The sequence below is a fragment of the Palaemon carinicauda genome, chromosome 4 (assembly GCF_036898095.1).
Source record: "Palaemon carinicauda isolate YSFRI2023 chromosome 4, ASM3689809v2, whole genome shotgun sequence".
NCBI lineage: Eukaryota > Metazoa > Arthropoda > Malacostraca > Decapoda > Palaemonidae > Palaemon > Palaemon carinicauda.
The window spans coordinates 103,957,366-103,984,865 of NC_090728.1; positions in this window are offsets into that span (position 1 = coordinate 103,957,366).

The window sequence follows — 27,500 nt, forward strand, 5'->3', positions numbered from 1 at the left end:
GTAAGAGCTTGATTTGGGAATATTTCCTGTTAAAAGTAACGTAATCACTCAGTTTTGGCTTGATTGTAAAGTAAAAAGACCTTTTAGATATTCAGTTTCATATATATTATTGTCTTGGAGTTACATATTATTCTCATAGCCCGGCTATTTTCTATTGTGTAATGAATCCTGTAATATAAAGCAGGTGAGTATTGGAGCTAGGGAATTTACATATTTCGCTAGTCGTTGTATCTATATATATATATATATATATATATATATATATATATATATATATATATATATGTATATATACATATATATACATATATATATATATATATATATATTTGTGTGTTTATATATATATATATATATATATATATATATATATATATGTATATGTATATACATATATATATATATATATATATATATATATGCCTATATATATATATATATATATATATGTATATGTATATACATATATATATATAGATATATATATATATATATATATATATATATATATATATATATGCCTATATATATATATATATATATGCCTATATATATATGTCTATATATAAATATATATATATATATATATATATATATATATATATATACAATATATGAATATATATATAAATATATATGTATATATATATATATATATATACATATATATGTATATATACATACATATGTATATATAGGGTAGTAATTTCTCGGTATTTTTTTTTTGTATACTAGTTGGTGTAGTAACTACTTAAGGGGTAATACACTACAACTTAACCTTTTACATTAATTGCGTTGCAAGAAAGGATTTTGATGGTCATCAAATGCAAGCAAAATCTCAAAACTGTTTTTTAAATGCCACCTAGAGTTTTTATTTTTACAAAAAAGGAATGACCCCCAAATTCTTAAAAACGTAGTTAATATACTATTCGATAGCTATGAGGTTTATTTATGAAGTCATTTTGGGTGAACGTTCATCTGAACAAATCAGTCACCGAGGAACAAGTTGATGCCTTTAATCGTTTTTTACTTAGAAATGTTAAAATACATCTTTCTAAGGAAACATTAGTGTTGGCTTAGCCTAAAAATCTTTATGCGAGAATGTTGACAATGAAATATATAGAGGGTGGCTTCAAAGTGAAAACTTGAACACCTTACATTTGCTTTTAGTCTGATCCAGAAAACTTAATGATTTCATCCCTTCTGTTTGAAAATGAAAATCGAAACGTAGGTTCAGTAATCTAAACCTGAATCAAGAACCAAAGCAAGGCTTGCCAATTAATTGTGAGCCAAGTTTAATTTGATTGGGAAGTTGATATTATGTTCAGATGTTTTTTGTTGTTGATGAGTAGTTCATTTGGCTTCACTGCTTATTAGCAACTTCCTAATCCGTAAATGAAAACTGCATGGTTCTACGCCTTCCGCCAAATCAAAGAGGTGGCATATCTCAGCAAGGTAGTGATTCTGTCTTTTCATATTTTGAGTTGTAATTACGTAGTCTTAGCTGGAAAAGGGTCAAATCATTAATGGCTAGTATTGTATAACATAACAATATCATGTGAAAAAAAAGTAACCTAGAAGTATTGCATAAGTAAGATATTAGTGGGTTTACTGTTGATCCAGGGTAGTTTTTTGAGTCACTTGAGTAGTCAACAGGGGTTTGAATTATATGCCTTGGCCAAACTGGCCCCCGTAGAACTTCTACCTATTTCCTAAACATAAACCCTTCCAATCTGGTCACCATTTTTAGAATGATATTGAATTTATCCTTATTGTGGTGCTTATGTGAAGCACTAAGATCCAACCCTTTCGAGTGGCATAACAGTGCTCCAGCACTTTTTGACTAAAAGGATCGACAATAGCTTTTAAAAAGATAATGCAGGCACTAATATTTTATCCGTTATGCTTTCATGGTGAGCCAGATAATTATTGCAGTTGCTGATACTGGTCCTGCAATGGTAGTAAGCTGTACTGCATGTACATTGTCCTCTTGAGTAATGCCAGTAACTAAGAAAAACTCATTTACCATAGATATATACCCAAATAGTAATTAATATTTGTTTGTAGTACAGTCAAATGCAAATGTCCTGTCGTCCCCGGTTCCCCACTGTCACTCCCTATTCTTTAGATCAGTGTTTCTCAACGTGGGCCATATGGTCCCCTTGGGGGCCATGAGAATTTTTCAGGGGCCACAAGACAAAATTGGAAAAATGGGGGGCCATGGGGGGGCCACAGAAAATTTAGGACCCACAAAATATATAAATGTGTAATATTTTGAAATAAATCATTATTATGCTTCGAATATTCTGTTTATCATGCTTGACTTTAGTTTAAACATCATTCAATTCAATATACAGTACCAGGTAATTTTTGCAGACAGTGAAATATGTGCCTGCTATGTATGACCTCACTCTCAAATGAAAGTATGCGTCCCAGCAAACTGAAAAAGCATCTGGAGACTGCACATAAAGACAAGAAAGACAAGCCGCTAGATTTCTTCAAATAATTACTTGATGAGTTCCAAGGAAGGATGACAGTGAATCATATGTTTACCCAAAAAGTGGCAAATGTAGATAGAGGGATGTTGGCTTCTTACAAGATAGCAAATTTGATTGCAAAAGCAGGTAAGCCTCATACTATCGATGAATCTCTGATCATGCCGTCTGTGGCTGTAGTGCTTTCAACAGTCATGAATCAGAGTCCACAAGAGGTAACTAGTGTTATTCCTCTGAGCAACTCCTCAGTATCACGCCGCATTGATGAGATGGCAGCTGATGTTGAAAGCCAATTAGTCTCAAAACTGCAGGTGAATGAATTCTCGCTTCATCTCGACGAATCAACTTTACCTGATAATTTTGCTCTTCTGGTGGTATTTGTCTGGTTTCTTGATGTTCATGAAATATGTCAAGAAATGCTTTTCGCATTGAAATTAACGAATGACACTAAAGGTGAATCCATCTTCAAAAAACTTGAGATCTATTTTGAGGGGAACAACATTACACTCAAGAACATTGTGGCTTGTGCAACAGATGGCGCTGCTGTTATGATTGGAAGGTATCAGGGATTCAGTGCTTACTTAAAAAAAGCTGTTTCTAATGTCGTTTGTGTGCACTGTGTTGTTCACTGGCAGCACCTGGTTGCCAAAAACCTAGCAGGACGTCTGCATGAAGCACTTGGGCATGTTATCAAGGCTATCAACTTGATAAAAAATAGTGCACAGAAAGATCGCCTCTTTCAGCAATTATGTGAAAAGAACAATGAAGAATTTGAAAATGCGTTGCACACTGAAGTCAGGTTTTAGTTCCAAACACTTGAAATATTAAATAATTTCACATTTAAATAACCTTAACCTGAAATTACAAGGAAAAGGAAACAGCTTTACGCATTTTAAAAGAAGTGCTGTCATCTTTTCACATAATTGCTGAAAGAGGCGATCTTTCTGTGCACTATTTTTCATTGCACTTTGGGAGTGTTATCTCTTTCTTTAGTGGGACAACAGAACTTGGACAGAAACTTGTTGATGCAAAGAGTGACATCTTATACCTGTCAGACATATTTGAAAAGCTAAATGTTCTGAACAAAGAGCTTCAAGGAAATAACTCCACCCTGTTTTCCTGCTAGGAGGCAATTACTGCATTTAAAGGGAAACTCAAGCTGTTCTGATTGAACCTTGGAAGACGAGAGTTTGCACAGTTTCCTTCCTTAGCAGTTATATCCACCAAACTGCTTGATGATGACCTAGCAGTGAATGTTGACCATCTGAAGCAGTTGCATAATGATATGGAAACTCACTTCTCTGACCTACTGCAAATGACTGTGCCACACTGGTTTGTGGATCCCTTCATTGTTGATGTATCTGAAGTTGATGTCACCCTATAAGAATGTCTCATTGAACTTCAGAATAACACAACAGCTCAAGCAAGGTTCAAGCATGGAGGACACCAGAAGCTGTGGATGAATCAAGATATGTATAAGTAGTACCCAATACTCTGGAAAGATGTGAAGTTGCTCTTACTTGCCTTTCCCACATCTTACTTGGTTGAGACTGGTTTCAATCGGGTGATGTGCCTGCTGTCAAAGACACGAATTCGCCTTGACATAGAAAAAAAAAAGAGGCAATTTACATCTCGCTCTAACAGCTTTCAAGCCAAACACTGACAAGTTGGCAGCCTTGCATCAGTCACAGGGATCCCACTGAAACCTTTCAAGATAAAGCCAATTGTACATACATGTATTCCTTGTTTTGTATTCCTTTTGTAAATAAATAAGTATTCAAATAAAATATTTTTCTAATTAATATTGTTAATTGATTTATACCTGAAATTAGTGTTTTGAGTACATGGTACTATTCAAGCTAGAACCATTAATAGACCTACTTCCCTAGGCGTATTAAGGGGATGGACGGATGGCGGGTGCTGGGGGGGGGGGTGCATTAGAACTCAAAGTTGGCATGGAGGGGCCACAAGAACTTGCACTGGATTGAAGGGGGCCACCACCAGAAAAAGGTTGAGAAACACTGGTTTAGATTACAGATCTTCTGGTGTAGAAGAGTTTGGTAGTTAGGAGGAAGGACAACGGGCAGGGGTGTCGGGGTGGGGGGGGGGGGGGGGGGGCGGCACGGGCATGGGGAGGACGCCAGGAAGGGGCCGGACGACGGGCGGGGGAAGTACTATTGTTAGAGCTGTAATGTGTTTGATGGCAGAGGAAACACTAAACCTTATGTATGAACGTAAATTCAATATAATATCACAGGATCCGATCCTGTTTTTATGATTATAATGATTCCAACTTATATTTGCTGTGTTATATACAAGACCATTCTCGCGAACAACTTGTTGACAAAAGTGATCGATGATTAGTTTGGCAATTAATATGTCTTAACTGAAAAATCTTTTATAGACACAAGCTAGGAGTCCGCTCTCTCTCTCTCTCTCTCTCTCTCTCTCTCTCTCTCTCTTCATATATATATATATATATATATATATATATATATATATATATATATATATATATATATATATATATATATATATGTGTGTGTGTGTGTGTGTGTGTGTGTCGGAAGAGTGTGATTCTTAAGGCGGGGAAGGAGGTATTTTGTTTGAAAATTAATCACCATTAATTAATCAGCATCATAAAATTCTCGGCAATGATTCCAAATTATAGTTACGATGTATAGACCCACTTGTTGCTACTTGATAACACATTCTAACAGAAAAGTTATTGCCTAAAATAATGAACTTTGGTATAGTTTGGAAATTTTGTCCAGACTGAAAAACCGAGTATACCCAATTCACGAGTCCAATAGCTCATTTTCCTTAAATAGAATATCTAAAATTGGTATGCAACAATTCAGCATATATGAACAAGTATTTCAGGACACACTAGACTAGTGTTTGCGTGAGCATTCAATCATCAGAGGGCAACTACAAATAATCTTCATATTTATTTATATCCTCCCCTAGCTTACATTACGTAAGGTTCGGTTAGGTGTATATATGGCTTTTTTTGGGGGGGGGGGGGGGGGGCACGTTAAGTGTTTTATTTTTTTATTTTTTACGATTTACAGTGAGGTATGAAATTTTGTGCTACCACAAATGAATCCTACTGCATTTTTGTAGATTCTATAGAGACAAGTCACTTAATGCTTAAAATATTTGCATGACATAATCTTTAAGCATTCTCTGTATTAGTTACTGACCACATGTTAATAGAAATGAGACAAATTGGGGGAATGCTGGCCAGATTAGGATGTCTGCATTCACTTACACAAAATGCAATATTGTTTTAATTGCTACTATGGTATGGAACATATGTTGATTCTATGTTCCCACTGAATAAGCTCTGGTTCCAGCTGTTATTTTCAGGTTAATAAACAATTGTATTCAGTTAGTATTAAAGATGGTTGATAAGAGATATCATAATTTCATAGTTGTGTTTGTTTCGATTATAATATGACCCCAGGAGAATAGTGTAAAAACTAGACTACAGAGACCAAATGCAGTTGCTTAGCTTACTGAATATAAGTATTTGCTGAAAAGAAAAGAAAAAGTTTCATTATTTAAATTCTACTTCAAGAATCATTCATATATACAATATCCAACCACCATTATTATTATTATTATTATTATTATTATTATTATTATTATTATTATTATTAGCTAAGCTACAACCATAGTTGGAAAAGCAAGATGCTATAAGCCTAAGCACAAGATTCTTCCATTTTGTAGAGTGAAGTATTGACACCCACAATCTAAACCCTCTTGTTTAGATGGCCTAGCACGTTCGTTGCTCTCCCACGTCTCAATAACGAACAATTTTTGCCAATAAGTTTCCTATGGAGTTAAGGTCGCACCCCTTTGGTGGCCAGTTTACTACCTGTATTTCTGGGTGATGCTCTAACCAAGCTCTAACTACTGGGTTGGTATGGATGGTGCTATTATCGTGCACTAAAACGATTGGGTGTGGATTAGGAATGGCCATGGCTCTCACTGTGGAAAGGACTTCCCCATAATCATTTCCCGTGAACCTTCCAAATAATCATCCAACCCCACAAATTAATGCGAACTCCTCTACTCTAAGCTCTCTTCTGAATATTTGTCTCACCATAGCGGGTGTTCTGTCACCTCCAACATGGTGGTTGATTTAAAATATTTTATATCTGTTAAGATGACATCTTTTCAAAAGGAGTGATTAACGTGGAGATATTATAAAGGAAATCTAAGGCGACATTCCCAGTGTTTCTATGTAAATTTTTCTTTGTTGGTCAGTATGTGGTTATGAATACCATCTTCATGGAATCACTGTCTTGACGATTGACTGCTCACACAAACACTAGTGTTTCCTGAAATACTCGTTCATATATGCTGAATTGTTTCATACCAATTGTAGATATTCTATCTAAGGAAAATGAGTTGTTATCAGACTCATGAATTGGGTATAGCCTATAAGTAAGGGTCTTAAGTCTTGACAAAATGTCCAAACTATACCAATGTTAATTATTTTAGCCAATAACTTTTCCGTTAAAATGCTATATCGAATAACAAGTGGATCTATACTGCGTGATTATAATTTGGATTCATTGCCAAAAATATTATGACTCTGATTAATCGATAGTGAATTACTTTAAAACAAATTTCCTCCTTTCCCGTAACAGCTTTGAAAGTTTACTCTGCCATATCCCACACTTTACGCCTTGAGAATCACTCTATTTTGAGATATATATATATATATATATATATATATATATATATATATATATATATATATATGTATATGTATGCATATATATATATATATATTTAAGAGAGAGAGAGAGAGAGAGAGAGAGAGAGAGAGAGAGAGAGAGAGAGAGAGAGAGAGAGAGAGAGAGAGAGATATGCATATATATATATATATATATATATATATATATATATATATATATATATATAAATATATATATATATATATATATATATATATATATATATATATATTAATATATATATATATATATATATATATATATATATATATATATATATATATATATATAAAGAGAGAGAGAGAGAGAGAGAGAGAGAGAGAGAGAGAGAGAGAGAGAGAGAGAGAGAGAGAGAGAGAGCTACTCCTAGCTTGTGTTTTAGAGAGATTTTTCAGTCCGGACAAAATACAATGTCAAACTGAACATCGATAATTTGTGTAAAAAAGTTGTTTGCGAGAATGGTATAGCAATTATAACATCAAATATATTATATAATTGAAAGGTAATTATTATTATAATGATATAATTAGGAACCATGAGATTATATTGAATTTACGTTCATACATCATGTTTTGTGTTTTCCCAGCCCTCACATCTCACAGCTCTAACAAGTAGAACTTCCCCCTTCCTGGCATCCTCCCCCAGCTTTTGCCCTCCCCCTGACCTGCATCCTGCTTCCGCCTGTTGTCCTCCCCCCTAACAACCAAGCTCTTCTACACCTGAAATTCTGGAATCTATAGATACTGGGGGTGACAGAGGGGGACTGGAGACGACAGGATTTTTATATTTGACTGTAAATGAGTTCGTTTTGCAGTGTTGTGTATTGTGAAATTTCCAAGAAATCAATGGTTTTCATACTATCTTCTCCCATGCATTGTTTTTATGTTAAACCCACCCCCCACCCCCCAAAAAAAATGAAAAAGAAAATGGTAAATAAGACGTCGTCTTGATTTTTAATGGTTGTGGATTTGGGGCAGGTAACAAGAAACTTATTGCACACTGTTGAAAATTTGCCGTAAAAAATGGTAAAAATCCTGGAAAAAAAGTTGCCAGGCAGTAACCGTTTTGAAAATAAAAAGCCAGGCATTTACCGTTTTGAAAATAAAAACAGATATATTGAAGTTAAGGAATGATATTACGGTCACCAACCGGTAAAAGATAATAAAGTTGGGTAAACATTACGGTTGCCTGCATTTACCTAACTATGGCTGAGAACAGTATATTTTTACAGTGAATTTCCTATCAAAATTACGTTCTTTTTTAACAGTGTATTTCAATTAGTTCAAGGGGTGATAGTTGGATATTGAAAGTGAAAGGGCTGGGTGTATAGTATAAGGAATTTCAGTCATTGTGTACGCAGTAAATGAAAGATGTGAACAAGGGAGGTGGCATTATACATCATATGTTCCAGAAAAGGAAACTATTTTGGGAAAGAAGTAATTTTTGTTCAGGTCAAGCTCTGCGTGTGCGGGTTTCCAGACAGAACGGATATTTGCATTGTCGTTAACTTATTGCACACACACACACACACACACACACACACACACACGCATACGCTATTTGAGAATAACCCCAGTCACTTGTAGTACTGACACATCGTGTTTCGGAAATTTTAAACCAAGCATTCTGCTTAAAAAAAGGACGTCAGCATAATTACTATTGCATAAAAGATAACTTCACAGACAGATATCATTCATCACTGTTATGTCTCTGGTACAGACAGGCCATAACCAATCAAATGTAGATGCCTTTGCTGTGATTCACTTTCGAATTTGCTCGGTCTGCAATTGACACTTTAGTATGAAATGACCCTAAAATATTTTGCCGCACATTGCAAAACAACTGATATGGTCTTTTGAAACCTATGGCAAAGGGAAGGCTCGGTAAATTCCATGGAGTTTCTGTCTACTTGTAGTGTAGTTATTTTTCAGTTTTTATTTTAGCCTTGGTGTTTCATATGTAAAATCTGATACTGATATAAATCTGAATGGGGAGTTTGTAATTCTCAGACAAATTACACACTGAAGCCATAAGGTTTTACATATATATCCTATAGGGAGAATGTGATACGAAAGGATCTTTGAAGATATCCTTCTGCCCTTATATGCAATGTTTAGTATCTAAAATTTCACCTTTTCTGTTTGGTCTATTTCCGGTGACCTATCCAACTTTTTCTGCTTTATCATGTATAGTGCTCATCACATTAAAGAAACTAAACTGTTGAAAAAAACCGTATTTTAATCGGAAATTCTCCTTTAAAATATAATGTTCACAGTCGTATTTCAGTAAAATGCAGGCAACCGTAATTTTTACCTTACTTTGCTGTAATCTTTTACTGGTTGGTGACCGTAATATCACTCCTTAACGTCAATATATCCGTTGTTAAAACGGCAAATACCTGGCAACATTTATTCTAGGAATTTTACCGTTTTTCAGCAAATTTTTAAGTGTAGTCCTAAAGCTGGCTCTTTCCTCTAACTAATAATGATAATAATCCTTAGAGTTTAGGTTAAAAATTGCCATTCTATTGATGCTTTGTTTGAATATTTCAAGTTCTAACTTTCTGTGTATGCTTTGTTTTTTCTCTTAGTTTTTAGATTTTTGTCTCCTTTGGGACTATAAATTTTTCTGTTGCATTTTCTCAAACATCACCTTTTGCTTCCAGTTATCATGGAGCTAACAACGGGGAATGTAGCATCACACTAGAGTTCCTTCATAATATGTGGATGCCTTTGAGTATAAATTGTTTGGTTTATTAAAACGATGGTATACTGTAAGTGTGCCTATACGGTAAAAATATTCACTTGAATTATAAGGAATGAAGACGGACATGTTCCAACTATTGACTCTTTTGCATACTCTCCTAAGCTGGAATAAAACCATTCCTCCTTCCATATTTACGTGGGTTCCCAGTGCTAATTTTAAATGGGGAGATTATTACCCATGCACTAACAATGTTTCACACACAAAATATTTGTAGGCGTTTTATCATTGATTGGCTATGTGTAGGGTCGTCAATTTCAATCGTAAATAATCACGACTTCTTCATACCATATTCGTTTTATGAAGATCATGATGTAAGGTTTTGAATTATATGATTTTTTTTCCTTTGCCCTTTTGAATATTTCCTCAGCATTTTCAAAAGAATCTTTCAAGGAAATTTATTTGAAAATTTAGTCCCAACTTCAACAATAAACTTCTTATTCCTAATGTAGATATTATTCTCTGGCACCGTCTTTCAATTAGTTCATTATTCATGTTGCATAAGATTTTTCATAATTCTGACCATCCTTTCCATTTAGATCTTCCCGGACAGCTCAATCCTGTTCGTAATACTAGGTATGGAGTTAATTATAATAGTCAGGCCTTCCCCATCATGAGGCTCAATACTACACAGTAATTTAGAAGTTTTATTCCAGCTGTGATCAAGTTATGGTATGATCTTCCTAATCGGGTAGTTGAATCAGTAAAACTTCAAAAGTTCAAACTCGCAGCAAATGATTTTTTGTTGAACAGGCTTACATAAGTCCTTTTCATAATTTATATATCAAATATCAGTTTTATTGTTGTTAATGTTTTCAAAATATTTTATTTAAATTTTTTCATTACTACTTATATCATTTATTTCCTTATTTCCTTTCCTCACTGGGCTGATTTTCCATGTTGGGGCCCTTGGGCTTATTAACATCTTTCTTTTCCAACTAGGGTTGTAGCTTTGCTGGTAATAATAATAATAATAATAATAATAATAATAATAATAATAATAATAAAACTCTTATCTTGTAGTTACTTCTCTTTAGGAAAATTAAGTATCCATTAACACTGTGCTTTTTTTTTTTTTTTTTTTTTTTTTTTTTGAGTTCCAAATTATGCTATCATAAATGGTGCAGCTCCTGGTGAGTGAAACATTCACCATCCTTCCCGTCTAACATTTTTGTCTAGCAGGCTAATGTATGCCATCATTCACTCAATATAGATTTCTCCTCTCACGAGGAACAAGATCATCCTTTAATTGTCTCGTAAAATTCCTGATATTTGCACGTAATAGAAGAAAAAAATATTGATAGCCTAGTTTTCTTCTTCGAAGCACTACATCATATCAGTAGAAGGTCAAAATAGGCTAATGATATGTGCCGGTGTCTAAAATTTGTGAAGCTGCATGTTATCTTGGTGCATGTACTTTGCTAATAAATGAGCACCTGTATAATCTTTATATAAATAAGTTACTAATAACGTTTTGGACAACCTCTTGTTAACGGTGCTTTTAACGTTTATGGTATTACTTGAACCGATGTTGACATCTTTATTGTGTATACTGAATAACGACAATGGATCATTTAAACCTTGATGTTTTTTTTAGGTAAAATTATAAGTATGAAAATGGGCATTCTTTTTGTCAGATTCTCACTGACAGCCATCCTTTTGCCATTTTCAACTTAGGAAGTTTCCTATCTCCGATTATTCTGGATTTTCTGCGTTTGCAGTTCGTAGTACTTAGCTTTCCTTTTTTAGCCTTTAAGAGCGCGGTGGACATCACTTGCAAATTATCCTTATTTTGTATTAATTACTAACTATGTAGTTTTGGCAGTCTTGTAGGCGGGACTGCTGATAATTACGTAAGAATTGATTATTTTTCATTAAGTATAAGAATTAGTCCCATAATTATACCCAATACAATTCAAAAAGCAGATAGTGTAAAAGGTTGTTTATTTAGTTGATTTGTGCTGATTTTGGTGAATAGTTTATCGGTAATTCATTGTTTGTTGATAATTGTTTGTTTCCTACTTGATGAATGACCAATTCTGTTCGAAGCACTTGGTTTCAAATAGTATTAGTATGTATATAAGGCAGTCCATTTTCGAAGTTAAGTAGATCATATTAGAACTTATTTCTGGAAGGACACAATTTATGTTGGAACTGCTGTATCAGAGTCAAATAGATAAGTTAATTTAGTACTGTAACCACTATATTTATTTGAATATTATTATAACTGGTGAAATTTAATAATTTCTCTTTATATAAATTGCTGGGTTTTCATTCTGTGATTTTCCCATAGAATTTGGGGTGGCCTGTCCGGGGTATATTCGATTTGACATTTGCTAATATATATTTTATATTATTTATATTGAGCCTTGAGCTTTCTGTTTGTATTTATTTTGGTTTATAGTAACTATAGAACTCGGCTGTTTATATTAAGTTTGACTATATTTATTGCAGAATAATTTACTATCGCCTGATCAGGATATGTTTTATAGTCTGAAAAAGGATGAATTGTTAAAATTAGCCGCTTACTTAGAACTAAATGTTAAAAGGTTATGGAGAAAAATGGATATTAAGAGAGTTATTGTTAATAATTTTATAAGTATTGATATATTTGATAAATCTTGTTTGAGCAGTTATATCTTCAATTCTGATATTTAAATAAGAAAGTTAGTTACAAGAAAGAATTGAATTGAAAAGATTAGAAAATGAGAGAGAAACTGAGCTTAAGAAATTAGAATTGGCAAACAAAACAGGTCATTGAAATTAGATAGTTCATTTGATGTTACAAAACACAAGATTAGTACCTACTTTCCGGGAGCCGGATGTTGATCAATAGTTTTCACATTTTGAAAAGGTAGCTGAAAACCTAAAGTGGCCTAAGGAATTTTGGTGCACGCTTTTGCAAAGAGTGTACGTCGATAGGGCACAAGAAATTTAATCACAATTCTCAGTTAGATTGTCCTCTAAATATGTTCTTATTGAAGGCTTAATACTTAAAGGTTTTAAGCTGGTCCCCGAAGCTTATCGTCATAAATTCTGAAATTGTCAGAAAGAGATAGGCCAGACTTATGCAGAATTCGCTCGATCGAAAGAAACAGTTATTTGATCGCTGTGCTGTTTCAAAACAAAGTTTTTGAAAATTACGGCAATTTAAGACAAATGATTTAGCTTGAAGAGTTTAAAAGCTACATTTATCCTAACATTTTAAACTTTTTTAGATGAATAAAAGGCAGAAATAATCGATAGTGTGTCATGCCTTACTGATGATTACTCTAATAATTTTGTGAATAAGTCTGTTCAGTCTTTTAGCATGAATAGTTTTAATTCAGTTTAGTCTCGGTGACCCTGATTCGAAATTAAAGTGTTTTGGTTCTAAAACCCGATTCGTCAGCACAAAATGATTCCATTTCTAGCACCCCTCTATGTAGGTATTGCCAAAAAGAAAAAGAAAAGAAAAAAAAAGAGGGACATCTAATGTCTGATTGTTTTGAATAGCAATAAAGAAGGCGATGTCTCAGTGATTCTAACCCCACTGATTTTATTTCTAAAAGTAATGATTTGCCCATAATTGATAATTGTGTACAGGACACATTTTCAGAGGTTATCAAAGTCCACTACTGACTGTAATGCATATCTTTGAGTCGTTTATTCATGATGGTTTTGTGTCGCGTTCTAGCTATTTATCTAATGCTACTCTTACTAGCATTTTGCGAGACACTGGTGCTTCTCAGTCTCTTTTATTGGCAAAGACTTTGCCTTTTTCTGATTATTCTTCTACTGGTACTAGACTGTTCGGATTTCATTCGAGTTCCTCTTCATAATGTTTGTTTGTCATCTGACTTTATGTCAGGTCATGCTGCTTTGGGCACTTTGCAATCTACCTTTTGATGATGTTCATTTGTTGCTGGGTAATGACCTTGAGGTTAATCCTCTTGTGACTAATAAGCCAATTACTAATCCAGATATAGATTCTATAGAGCAGGAAATACCTGGTTTGTTTGAGTTTTGTGCAGTTACTCGTTCAATAAGTAAAATAGAGATTCATTCTAGTAACATTAATAACGATGCTGAGTTGGCCGATACATCGTTCGGTTAAATTTTCAAGGACGATGTCACATAGTGATTCTTCTGAACCTAATGATGTCGATCAGATACATATTCTAGGTCAAATCTTCGTTGGGGACAGAAACAGTGACCCTGATTTATCTTGTTTATTTGCAAGGTCTGTTGATGGAAGCGATATAGACCAAGAGCCAGTTTGTTATTTTACCAAGAATGATGCATTTATGAGAAAGGTGAAACCCAAGTGATGTTTCAGCTGATGATAACTGGGATGTTAAGCATCAGATTGTTGTTTCGAGTAGTTAGCGGTCTCACATACTCAATTTGGCCCATGAGTATCAATGTCGGGCCACCTAGGGTAAATAGGGTACTTCAGCATTTCTATGCTAGCGTAATTAGAGAAATGATGTGGTTGAGTTTCATAGGTCATGTCACACATGCCAGATGGTTGGAAAGTTAAATCGCTCTTTGCCTAAAGCCCCTTTGCAGCATATATCGGCTTTTGAAGAACCATTTAATCATGTACTTATTGACTGTGTAGGTCCATTGCCAAAGACAAAACACAGTAATCAGTATATGATGACTGTCATGCGTTCATGTACAAGATTCCCAGAGGCTATTCTATTGAGAAATATTAATGTTAAAAATATTGTTAGGGGCCTCATTAAGTTCTTTACTATGGTAGGTTTGCCAAAGTCTCTTCAGTCGGACCTGGGTTCGAATTTTATGTCGGGAGTTTTTCAACAAGCAATGTATGCATTAGGAATCAAACAGTAATAGGTCGTTTTTTTTTTTCATCAGACGTTGAAAAAAAATGATCAGAGCATACTGTTTTGATACTGAGATACTGTTATTTACAGTTCGAGTGTTGGTACAAGAGTCATTTGATCTCAGTTCTTTTGAACTTGTTTTTGGCCATTCTATAATAGGACAAATGAAGCTCTTGAAAGAAAAGATACTTTATTGCAATATGTTTCAGATTTTCGTACAAATCTTTCTAGAGCATGTGAGATAGCAAATTATAAACTAGAATTAGCTAAAAATTCTGCGAGAATAAAATATGATAAAAATTCTGTGAACCTTCATTTAAGCCTAACAAAGTACTAGCTTTACTTCCAAGCCTGATATTATGGCTCTTATATCAATGATAAATAGTGACCTTAATTATGTTTTAAAACTCCTGATCGGGGAAAAGAAAAACAATTAGCATATTATCATGTTAAAGCCATACTATGAAAGATAAGTTAAAATTCTCAACCTATTCAAACATTAGTGTCAGACACAGCAGAAAGATATTGTGAATTTGAAACAAAGTTTGATGTATACTCTGGTACAGTAAAACTTAATAATTGCGAAGTCCTGGAAAGCTTAGACTCTAAGCTAGCACATCTTTCACCGTCGCAACAGAGACACTAAACAATTAAGAGACGAATTTAACATGTTTTCTGTTCCTTCAAAGACTGACAAAATATCCAATAGCGTGGATGTGGGTGCGCTCAACCCATCAAACTGCATACCTACAGGTTGAATCCCAGGAAAGAGAAATATCTTGAAGAGGAAATCGAGTATCTACTAGAAGATGACTTTATAGAACTTAGTAAGAGTGATTGGAGCTCACCATGTATATTGGTTCCGAAGTCAGATAATATTTATGGAATGTGCACCAAATTTTGCAAAGTAAACAACGTCACCAAAACAAATACTTATCCCATCACCAGGATTGATGATTGCATTGATAGAATTCGGAAAGCCAAGTATGTGACGAAGATTGATCTGCTGAAAGGGTTTTATCAGGTGCCATAGATGGAGAGGGCCAAGGAAGTTTCAGCGTTTGTTACGTTACACCCAAATCACTCTACCAGTACAAAGTTATGCCGTTAGGGATGAAGAACAGTCTGATGACTTTCCAGCGTTTGATCAATTCTATCATTTGAGATATTTAAGGCTGTGCAGTACATATTGGTGATGGCATAATATACAGCGACGACTGGTATGAGCATATGAAGATAAGAAAGTATTTTGAACGTGTGAGTAATCCAAAATTGACTATCAATCTAACTAAAAGTGAATTTGGATGTGCTACGGTGACATTTTTGGGGCTTATTGTAGGGCAAGGTCCGATTAAACCCGTTGATGATAAAGTATGTGCTATTTTTTAATTTCCCAGACCAGACAACAAAATAGTTGATGTGTTTTCTCGCTATGGCTGGGTATTATAGAAATTGTTTTCCTAGTTTTTCTCTTGTTAGTGAATCATTAGCACGGGTTTTTTAAAGAAAAAAAAATTATTTTGTCTGGTTTGACGAATGAGAAAATTAATTTTGTTGAAATTGAAAGCTGTTTTGCAGATTTCTCCAGTATTACTGGCGCCTGGATTTAATTATGCGTTTAGATTAGCTGTAGATGCTAGTAACAGTGCAGCAGGTGCATGATGGTGCTGATCACCCTATTTGTTATTTCTTAAGGAAGCTTAGCAAGTCAGAGTAATTACTCTATACTTAAGAAAGAATGTTTAGTCCTGATTTTGGCAGTACAGCATTTTAAGGTGTATGTAACTTCATCAATTTCTCCTCCTAATTTGTTTATAGTGATTATAATCCTCTTTTATTTCTTCATAAGTTAAAAAATTAAGCATCAAAGATTGTTGAGATTGGGCTTGGTATTACAAAAATATGATTTAGATATTTATTAGAGGTAAAGATAATCTAATTGCTGATTGTTGATCAAGAATGTAAACTATATGTAAAATACCATGTTGTTTTTATGTAAATTTACTTTATTGTGTATTAATTCTATGGAGTTTTATTGTAGATGAATTTTCTCAAAAGAAAGCTTATATAAAACTTGATTTTGCTTCTGAAGAGGGGGAATATAAAGTGTGATTGTTAACAGTGTAAATGGTTGTTTGTTTAGTTGGTTTGTGCTGGTTTTGCAGAATTTTTTATTAGTAATTAATTGGTCGTCGTATTTGTTTGTTTGCTACTTGATGAATCATCAGTTCTCCTCGAAGCACTATGTTTTAAATAGTATAAGGCAGACCGTTTTCGGGCATAACAGATCATCTTAGAATTCTTGCTGGAAGTAAACACAACTTCTGTTAGAACTGCTAAATCAGAGTCAAATAGATTAGTTAATTTGTTATTGTAACAACTATATTATTTGAATATTATTGTAACTGCTGAAATAGAATGTTTCTTTTGTTGAAATCACTGAGTTTTCATTCTGTCATTTCCACACACACACACACACACACACACACACACACACATATATATATATATATATATATATATATATATATATATATATATATATGTATGTATATATATATATGCATATATATATATATGCATATATATATATGCATATATATATATATATATATATATATATATATATATATATATATATATATATATATATTAGGATCTTTTGTGATAGTAGAGTTGATCCTGTTGTCCCTTTGCATGAGAATCTAGTCAACACAATTGAGAAGCATAAGCGTATCCCTTCTCGTGTGCTTAGGTGCCAAGTGAAGGACAAACCATAATTCAATGATGATTGTAGACTTGCATATTTGGAGCTGCAGGAGGCCTATCATATTTGGAGGGATAAGAGATCAGATTTGACTTTGAATAATTGTCCTTAGCTTAGAGTTTTTGCTCAGAGAGTTTGTGCTTCAACTGAAAAGGGATACAATTTAGCAATAAAAGAACTCTTTCTGGTACAACCCAGGAACATAAGTGGTGGACTGCACTCTTTGGCGTGAATGCAACAGTTCCTCCTTTACTTAAACCAGATGGCTCTGTCACTCGCTGTCCAAAGGGAAATGCAACTTTTTTGGCTGATGTGTTAGACAATAGCAGATAATTGAGAAACTTTACATCTTCCCCATTCCTGTTTTTCTGAGGCTAAACTAACTAGTTTAGCTTTTCGATATCGTGAAATTAAAACTTAGTTGATGGTCCTTGATTCTTATGGGGTGTAGACCGTAATGGTATTTGTCCTTTGTTTTTTTTTATGAAAGCTGCAGATTTCTTAGCCCAAAAGTTATATTATTTTGCGCAAGTTAGGAAGAAGAGGAGCTTTTAGCACTTGTCGGAGAATTGGTAATGCTACTCCACTATGTGAATGAGTTTGTGGTAGCTGAGGTCCAACTGATTACCGCCAAATTTCCATAACTCATGTTTCTACTGTTTTTGGACGTCTTTTGGCAAAACTCCCTAATAGGTTTGCTGAAGGCAATCCTCTGTTCCCTAGTTTGCAATTTGGTTTTCGTAAAGGCCTTGAAGCATGTAATACCCCTCTTACAATCTCCAATTCTATCCAGAAATAGTTTGACTGTGGCCAGGAAGTTCGTATGATTGGCCTTTGTTTTAGTGCTGCCTCCAACCGTGTTTAAAAACTCAAATAGTTGGGAGTAGGTGGGTCGTTTCTTAGCATTATTGTTAAATTTTTAAGCAATAGATCGCAAAGAGTTGTTGTTGATGGGCACCATATTGATACAGGAATGTGATATCTGGTGTTCCACAGGGTAGTGTTCTTGGCCCATTACTTTTCATATTATATACACATGACGTGTAGCTTGTTGCATATGCAGGTGATGCTACACACACTGCATGAATTTCATATGCTGAATGTAGATTTGAGGTTGCTAAATCGCTTAACAGAGATAGTTAAAATTAGTGCTTGGTGCAAATTATGGGGCATGAAGTCGAATCCCAACAAAATTGAAATTATGATTGTGAGCAGGTCAAGGACAGTGGCTCTTCAAGATCCTGATCTCAGCATTGATAACATTTCTTTAACTCTGTGTATGATTCGTTTAAAATTTTAGGTTCGATTCTGGACAGCAAATTTACTTTGAGAAACATATTAGGTCTGTGTCATCTTCAAATGTCCAAAAAATTTGGCTTATTGAGAAAATCTTTTAAGATCTTCGATGATCAATCTATTCTGAAGAAGTGATTTAATTCTAACATTCTACCTTGTTTCGAGTATTGTTCTGTCTGGTCTTCAGCTGCTGATTCTCATCTTGATATGTTAGACAGATCCTTAATGGACCTTTAAATTTCTTATTCCTGATCTAGATATTAATCTCTTACACCATCTTTAATTAGCTCGTTTTGCATGTTGCATAAAATTTTTCATAATTCTGATAATTGTTTACATTCAGATCTTCCCGGACAGTTCCATCCTTTTCATAATAGTGTTCAAGCACTTAATTCTAATAGTCAGGGCTTCTCCCTTATGAGGCTCAATACTACTCAAGATTCTTGAAGTTTCATTCCAGCTGTAACCAAATTGGGGAATAATCTTCCAAATAGGGTAGTTGAATCTATAGAACTTTGATAGTTCAAGCTTGCAAAAAAAAAAAAAAAAAAAAAAAAGGGTTTATTTTGAACAGACTGACATAAGTCTTTTTATAATTTATTTATGAATTATATATATTGATGTTGCTATTTTTAAGATATATTATTCTAATTTTTCATTACTCTTCAGATCTTTTATTCATTTCCTTATTTTCTTTCCCCACTGGGCTATTTTTCACCATTGGAGCCCTTGGGCTTATAGCATATTGTTTTTCTAACCAAGGTTGTACCTTGACAACACTGATATTACCAAACAATTCTTCTTCATACAAGGGGTAATTGTTCAGTGGCTACTTCAATCTTGGTAAGGGTAGAAGAGACTCTTTAGCTATGGTTAGCAGTTATTCTAGGAGAAGGACACTTCTCAAGTCTTGGCCCACAAATCCTCTTCTAATCTAGAACTCTTCAAGTTTTCTCTGATTAGTCCTTCTGCTATCTATATTACTTTGTCAATGAAAGCCAATTGAAGCCCCCTTTTTACCTGTATTTTTAAAAATAAAAATAATGATCCCTGTCATTCATTCCTTAAGAAGAAATACCTTAAAACCCTGGTCAGTGACTAGATTACACTCATTGATAAGCTATTGATGTAGCATTTTTACTAACAATTGATTGGGGTAAATTGCAGTTCTCGGACAAAATAAATAGACAAATTTTTTATGTCTAGCTATTTTCATGTGTCTGTTAATATTGTGCCTTAATCACACTTTCACAAAGTTTTCTTTCGCACGCCATTTCTGATAGTATTATGACCCTTTCATACTTGATGCACTGAAATGTTGAAACTAGCAATTTATCAGAAGAGTAAAATTTTTCCTTTTTTCATTGACTTGAAAAATACAAAGTAGGTGATTTTATGCCACAATGCTTTTCTTCATCTTACTTATTTCTTCCGCCAACGAATTTGGAAGGACGTTATGTTTACGACCCCTTTTGTATGTTTATTTGTGTGTGTGTGATTGTTTGCGAACAGTTTCCTTGCCACATTTTTAATCGTAAAGTAAGAAATCTTGCAGGGATTTTGAACTGTTATGTAAAGGGCTGGAGATGATTAAATTTTGGAAGGTCAGACGTCAAGGACACGGACGAGCAAAACGTCCATATCACGTAATAAGCCATAAGTTTGGACATACTTGTCACAGAGACTTCAAACTTGGTTCATATTTGAATGTATGAAAATCCACGCCAACGAAAAATGTGCTGCCGTATCAAGGCCTGTTCTCTACAGGGTGTCCCTCTAGTTAAGGCTATGTTATGCTAAAATATTCCCTTTTTTAGTTTCTATAAATGTATGTATGTATGTATGTATGTATGTATGTATGTATGTGAAGTGGCTTGTTTCATCTACCACCCGGATACGACTGGATCGAAGTCAATTTGTTTTACAATTGAGCCCTTCCTCGCTTCTTGCATCTCGATCTTCTTGATTGGCAAGGCTCTCTCTCTCTCTCTCTCTCTCTCTCTCTCTCTCTCTCTCTCTCTCTCTCTCTCTCTCTCTCTCTCTCTCTCCAGCAACTACAATTTTAGTCTCTTTAATATATAGGAAGAACTCTAACTCCTTTCATGTGACCTCAGCCTCTCGTGTTTATTTCTGTGTATTTGTTCCCTTCACCTTCGGATGTCGATATAAACTACAACAGTATTTGAGTGAAGGTTATCATCGTTATTGTTCTTCCGTCAGTATTGACCAAGTTTGTCTAAAGTCAAAGACTAGCATTTCTATTTTTTTGTGTATAGCCGTGTACATATTGTTTTTCTTATAACCTATTGTTAAGTTTGTTTCCAATTGCGATGAGATTTTTCTTATTGTTTTTTATTCTGATGTCTGGAGATATTGTGTAAAATCTAGGACCAGTGCATCCCAGACTTCACCAGTGTCGTCTAATGTATTGCAATATTCCTGGACTACATGGCAATATTAGAAATATTACAGTTGTCTCCAGACCTTATGATATACTGTTATGTTCAGATACTTTAGTTTCTCAAATGAGGAACTTGTTTGAGCTGCTTATTCCAGGCTTCAAGAAACCAATAATTCTGAAACAGGATGCCATTCTTAGGGCAAGGGAATGGCTGTATATATTAGGAATTGGTACCCTGATTCTCAAAAGTCGTGCTATTAATAAGGATGTCATGAGATTTAGGTCATAAAAGTTGTGGCAGGCATAACCACTTTTATTTGCGTTCCATCTGCCGTAATCCAGACTTGGATGACTCTATTTTTGGTCACCTTTTTACCATTATGGTTAAAGCCCCATCCATTCGAGGGGCAAATGAAGGCCGGGAACACTGATTTGCCCGTAATTCTCGCACTTTGAAACAGTGATACCAGTTAATGAAACTGTGATACCATATTAAACAGTCCAAGACAGGCAGTAGGCGCAGGTAGGCAAACGTATGACTTAAGGTAGAGGGCAGAATGCAGTCAGAGCTGTGCCAGTCAATGTGTTCCCTAGTCAGCTGCCCATCCAGTGCCTTAAAAATGGATACGGCCACTTTGATGGTGTGTCTGTGGTCTCGCCTATGACATCATTTACACTTGTGATCACCACCCATACAACAAACTGGTATGGATTTGCCCCTCGTGTGGAAGGGGCCTAAGATACAAGGAAATGATAGAAGGACTATTTTTGTGCTTGTTAGTGATTTCAATGCTCACTATAGGAAGTGGTTAAATTTTGATTCGTCTGCTGATCGCTATGACTTAAAAGCTTTTGATTTGGCCTCTGAGCCAGGCTTTGAGCAAATCATAAGTGATGCTACTCACAGTTCCGGTAACTGGCTGGACTTGGTATGTACTGACTTCCTTGGTGTCATGACAAGCAAGGTTGGACCTCCAGAGCCGAAATCAGATCACTCCTTGGTTGTGTTAGTAATCAAGACTGAGCAGCCTGTCCCTGATGTGTCATACCCTTGTAAGATGTACATAAAATCCCAAGCAGACTATGATGGCATTTTGGTGATCTTTAATATTGGAATTGGTAACTATTTTATGTAAGGGCTGAGCCTGTTGTTTTCTTGAAAGAACATCTGGTAGACCCAATTGATGGGCGTATCCCATCTCGTGTGTTGAAATACTGAGTGAAGGACAAAACTTGGTTATCATCCTTGGAAAGGTAACAGATCAGATTTATCTTGCAGTAGCTATACTCAGCTGAGAAATGTTGCACAGAGAATTTATGCTTCTATTGAGAAGAAATATAATATAACCATAAAAGAAACCCTTTCTGGTATAACTCAGGATAATAAATTGTGAGCTACACTCAGTTCCTTCTTTGCTTAATAGAGATAGCTCATTCACTCACTGTCCAAAGGAAAAGGCAATATTTTTGCTTGATGTGTTTGGCAGTAAGCAGAGTAATGAGAAACTTGATCTTTCTTATTCTTGTTTTCCTGAAGGTAAATTAACTAGTATAGCTTTTTGGCCCTGTGAAATTGAATCACTCTTTTACTGAAGCTTATTAATGATGTAGTAGACTCAAATGATATTTTCCTTTGCTTTTTTTATCATTACAGTTGATTTATTAGCCCCTTAATTGTCCTTTTTTCTAGCAAGTCAGAAAGAGAAGGTTTTTTTGGACTTCTTGGAGAATTGGTAATGGTTGTCCTTTAGGTAAAGGTGTTTGTGGTAGTTGTAGCCCAGCTGATTAATGCCAACTTTCCATAACTTCTTGGAGCATGCTCTGAACCTCCTTACAGTTTCCAATACTGTACAAAAATCCCTTGAATGTTTTCTAGAATTTTTTATGATTGGCCTTGATTGTAGTGCTACTTTTGACTGTGTTAATCACAAATGGGAGTATGTGTGTCTTTTCTTGGCATCATTTTTAAATTTTTAAGTAGTTTTGCACCATAGTTCCTCTGGGTAGTGCTCTGGGCCCAGTGCATTACATATTATATATGCATAAAATGTGGTTTGGCCTAGAAAGCAAGCTTGTTGTATATGCAAGTTATGCTCCACTCTTTATTTCAAATCCATTCCCTTAATATAGATCTATGGTTTCTGAATCCCTTCATAGAAATCTAGGTGAAATTTGTGTAATGTTTAAATTATGGTGGATGAAGTTGAACCCTAAAAAATTCAAAGTATGATTTCATAATCAAGGATACCCCTCCTCAATATCCAGATCTTTTCATTTCGCAATGTCTGTTTGACTACTATATATTATTATTATTATTATTATTATTATTTGCTAAGCTAAAACCCTAGTAGGAAAAGTAGGATTCTAGAAGCTCGGGGGCTCCAACAAGGAAAATAGCCCAGTGAGGAAAGGAAACAGGAAAAATAAGATATTTCAAGAACAGTAACCACATTAAAATAAATATTTCCTATATAAACTAGAAAAACTTTAGCAAAGCAAATGGAAGAGAAATAGGACAGAATAGTGTGCCCAAGTGTACCCTCAAGCAAGAGAACTCTAACCCAAGACAGTGGAAGCCCATGGTACAGAGGCTATGGCACTACCGAAGACTAGAGAACAATGGTTTGATTTTGGAGTGTCCTTTTCCTAGAAGAGCTGCTTACCACAGCTAAAGAGTCTCTTCTACTCTTACCAAGAGGGAAGTGGCCACTGAACAATTACAGTGCAGTAATTAACCCCTCGAGAGAGAAGAATTGTTTAGTAATCTCTGCGTTGTCATGTGTATGAGGACAGAAGAGAATATGTAAGGAATAGGCCAGACTATTCAGTTTATGTGTAGACAAAGGAAAAATGAACCCTAACCAGAGAGAAGGCTCCAATGTAGCACTGTTTGGCTAGTCAAAGGATCCCATAACTCTCTAGCGGTAGTATCTCAACGGGTGGCTGGTGGTGCCCTGGTTTCTGGTAGTGTGATTCGTGATTGAAATTTTAATTCTTTCATTCTGCCTCTGGCCTTAATTTGTTGGAAAAGAAATTGCGACTATTAAATTCCCGTTTCTTTATGTGGATATTAATCTATGGCCATGTCGTTCCGTTAGATTTTCTTTTATATAATTCTGACCATCCTTTGCATTTAGATCCTCTCAGACTGTAACATCCAGTACGTATTACTAGGAATGCATGTAAATCTAAGTCACCCTTTTTCCACCATAATGCCCAATACTACACAGTATTCCAGAAGTTTTATTACGCCAGTGGCCAGATTGTGGAATGATCTTCCTAATCTGGTGGTTGAATAGGTGGAATTTCAGAAGTCCAACCTTGTTGCAAATGCTTATCTATTGAACAGGTGTACATGAAAAATCTGTTTTGACGTTACTGATCTTGAAATATATTATATTTGTTATTCATTGCTTCTCACTTATAACTAATTTGTTATTTAATTTTTACCTTTTCTTACTGGGTTAGATATACTGTTTAAGGTTAGCCAGGGCACCGGCGACCCGTTGAAATACTACCGCTAGAGAGTTATTTGGTCCTATGACTGGCCAGACAGTACTACATTATATCCTTCTCTCTGGTTACGGCTCATTTTCCATTTTCCCTACACATACAACGAATAGTCTGGCCTATATTTTTACATATTTTCCTATCTCTTTATACACCTGACAACACTGATATTACCAAACAATTCTTCCTCGCTCAAGGAGTTACCTACTACAATGTAATTGTTCAGTGGCTACTTTTCTCTTTGTAAGGGTAGAAGAGACTCTATACCATTAGTAAGCAGCTCTTCTTGGAGAAGAACACTCCAAAATCAAACCATTGTTCTGTAGTCTTGGATAGTGTCATAGCCTCTGTACTATGGTCTTTCACTGTCTTGGGTTAGAGTTCTCTTGCTTGAGGGTACACTCGGGCACAATATTCTCTCTTATTTCTCTTCTTGTTTTTTTTTTTTTTTAAAGTTTTCATAGTTTAGCCCAAAGTCTATAGAATAGGAGGTCAACCCAAGCGCAGGTAAATTGGGGGTGAGCGGGGATGAGAAGAGTTAGCGTTAAGTGGGGCTAAGTTTTGTGAAGTCACTGAGCACCATTGGCCGGCGCCATTCAGCATTGGCTAGCTTTGCAAAAGTTCAGTATTCTTCATTATTCCGTGTAGAATGACATATTTCAGAAAAATTAATATTATAAGATATTTTGATGACTAGATTTCGTTATAAAATACTTCCTCTGAGAAGGTTTTTAAGGAAAATGGCCTAAAAAGTTGCATATCAGAAAAGAACAAATATTATTCAAATCCTTTATGGAACTATTGATTTACCAGATGTACAAATAAGCAACGTGCGTACATTATTTAGATACATTTTTACACTAATCGTTTACTAATGACTCAAAACGAAATTTTAAAAATATCTATTCAAATATGGTTGTACAAATATACTAAAAAATAAGTAATCATGATTATTACATTTTACAACTTTTTAACTTTAATAATTATTTTCCTTTCGGAGGTTATTTCTTTTAATTAATATTATTATTCTAAAAAATTTCAACAACGAGTGAAATAAGTGACTAAACAAAGGAGTAATCCCATTGCATTTGGAATATCTAATGCTAATTTTTTACTACAATGTTCTCATGTTTGTCCTTTTTTCCTCATGATAACTGTATTTTTTCCATATTCTTTATCAGATCATTAAATTCTTTTGATGGTTTCACTAATTCATTATTTGCTCTGCTAATTATACCTGTCCACGAATCGTCCCCCTCTAATACAGAAGACCCAAGATTTGTGCATTAGGGAAACTTAAGGGCAATGAAACAGGCGAAACATTTTAGACCTCCTTTCTATATTGCATCATCCAGGTGTTCAATTACCAACTTCCCCTACACTATCTGTAACATCACTTCCTTCACCGTAGCATTCACCGTCAAACAAAATATCATCGCAGATAGCCTTAGTTCAGTTGAAGCGATTTGTCATCTTTATCTTGAGAGAGAGAGAGAGAGATTCATTATCAAGAAAAGAAAAGGTTCCAGCTGTTACGTTATCTATTTTGCAATTGGGATCTGTATTATATTTTGACCTTAAAAGGTAACTGTCCTTCTCTAATAGATGACATTTAACACTATGTTTAACTGTATCTGCCGCTGGGTGCTGATAGCAGATTTCGATGTCACAAAAAGGTAAGGAAATGTTCAAGTCTATCTTGACTCATTCTATAAGTCAATAAAAATGATATATTAAATATAATTTTTACCATTTCTAACCATTTTGGTAAGGATTCACAAGAAACTGCATATCCTAATTGGAATGAATAAAGACAATTATTTCTAATTACCTTTAATGATTTTATTGGGTGTCCTGCTATTGATAATTTCATTCTGATTTTGTAAGTTCAACCTTTATTAATTTTTGGACATCTTTGTATCGTGCGGAACTCCAGAAATAAATTGACTTATTTCTTCCCAATGCTTATCTAAAAGTAATCCTTTGCTACAAAAATATTTAAGCTATTTCGTAATTGTTTCTAATATCAACAGTACAGCTAATTTTACATCCATACACTGAAAGCCACTGACATTTGTTTTTCCAAGTTTATATGATGTTTTCAGATCGCTTTTACTTTATAAGTTCTCATACCAAATTACCGTCACTTTGCTGAAAGCCATTATCAAAGAAATTGTTTCCTATTAATCTCTAAGCTGTGGAGCATCAGCAAAGACACAAATAACGCGATCGGTGATGCTGGATTTTCAATCATCGAATTATGCACACTTATGCCTAAAGATTTCCATAACCTAACGTTGGTAGTTCTTAGGTCCTTAAATATAAAAACTACAGAAAAACTCGCTAATTCTTTCTCAATGATATTATAATTTTTATAGCATAAAGAGTATCTGAATCTTTGTCATAACTAAATTTTTAGGCAATGCGGCATTCGTCAAATGATTAGATGGATACACGCTCAAAATTATTTCTGATTTGTGCTTCAATAATTACATAACGGTCTTTAGAATTTATGGTTCGATATCCAACATACTAACCCAACTATTTAAGGTAGAAATGGAGGAAAAGAGTGGAATACTGAACACCAGCTTCCTTGCAAGCAAACTGTAAAAATAGTAAATACCGGAAAACAAAGGCTGGTAAATCAGACCGTGGTATGGTGTGACGTCATCTATCACCATATGG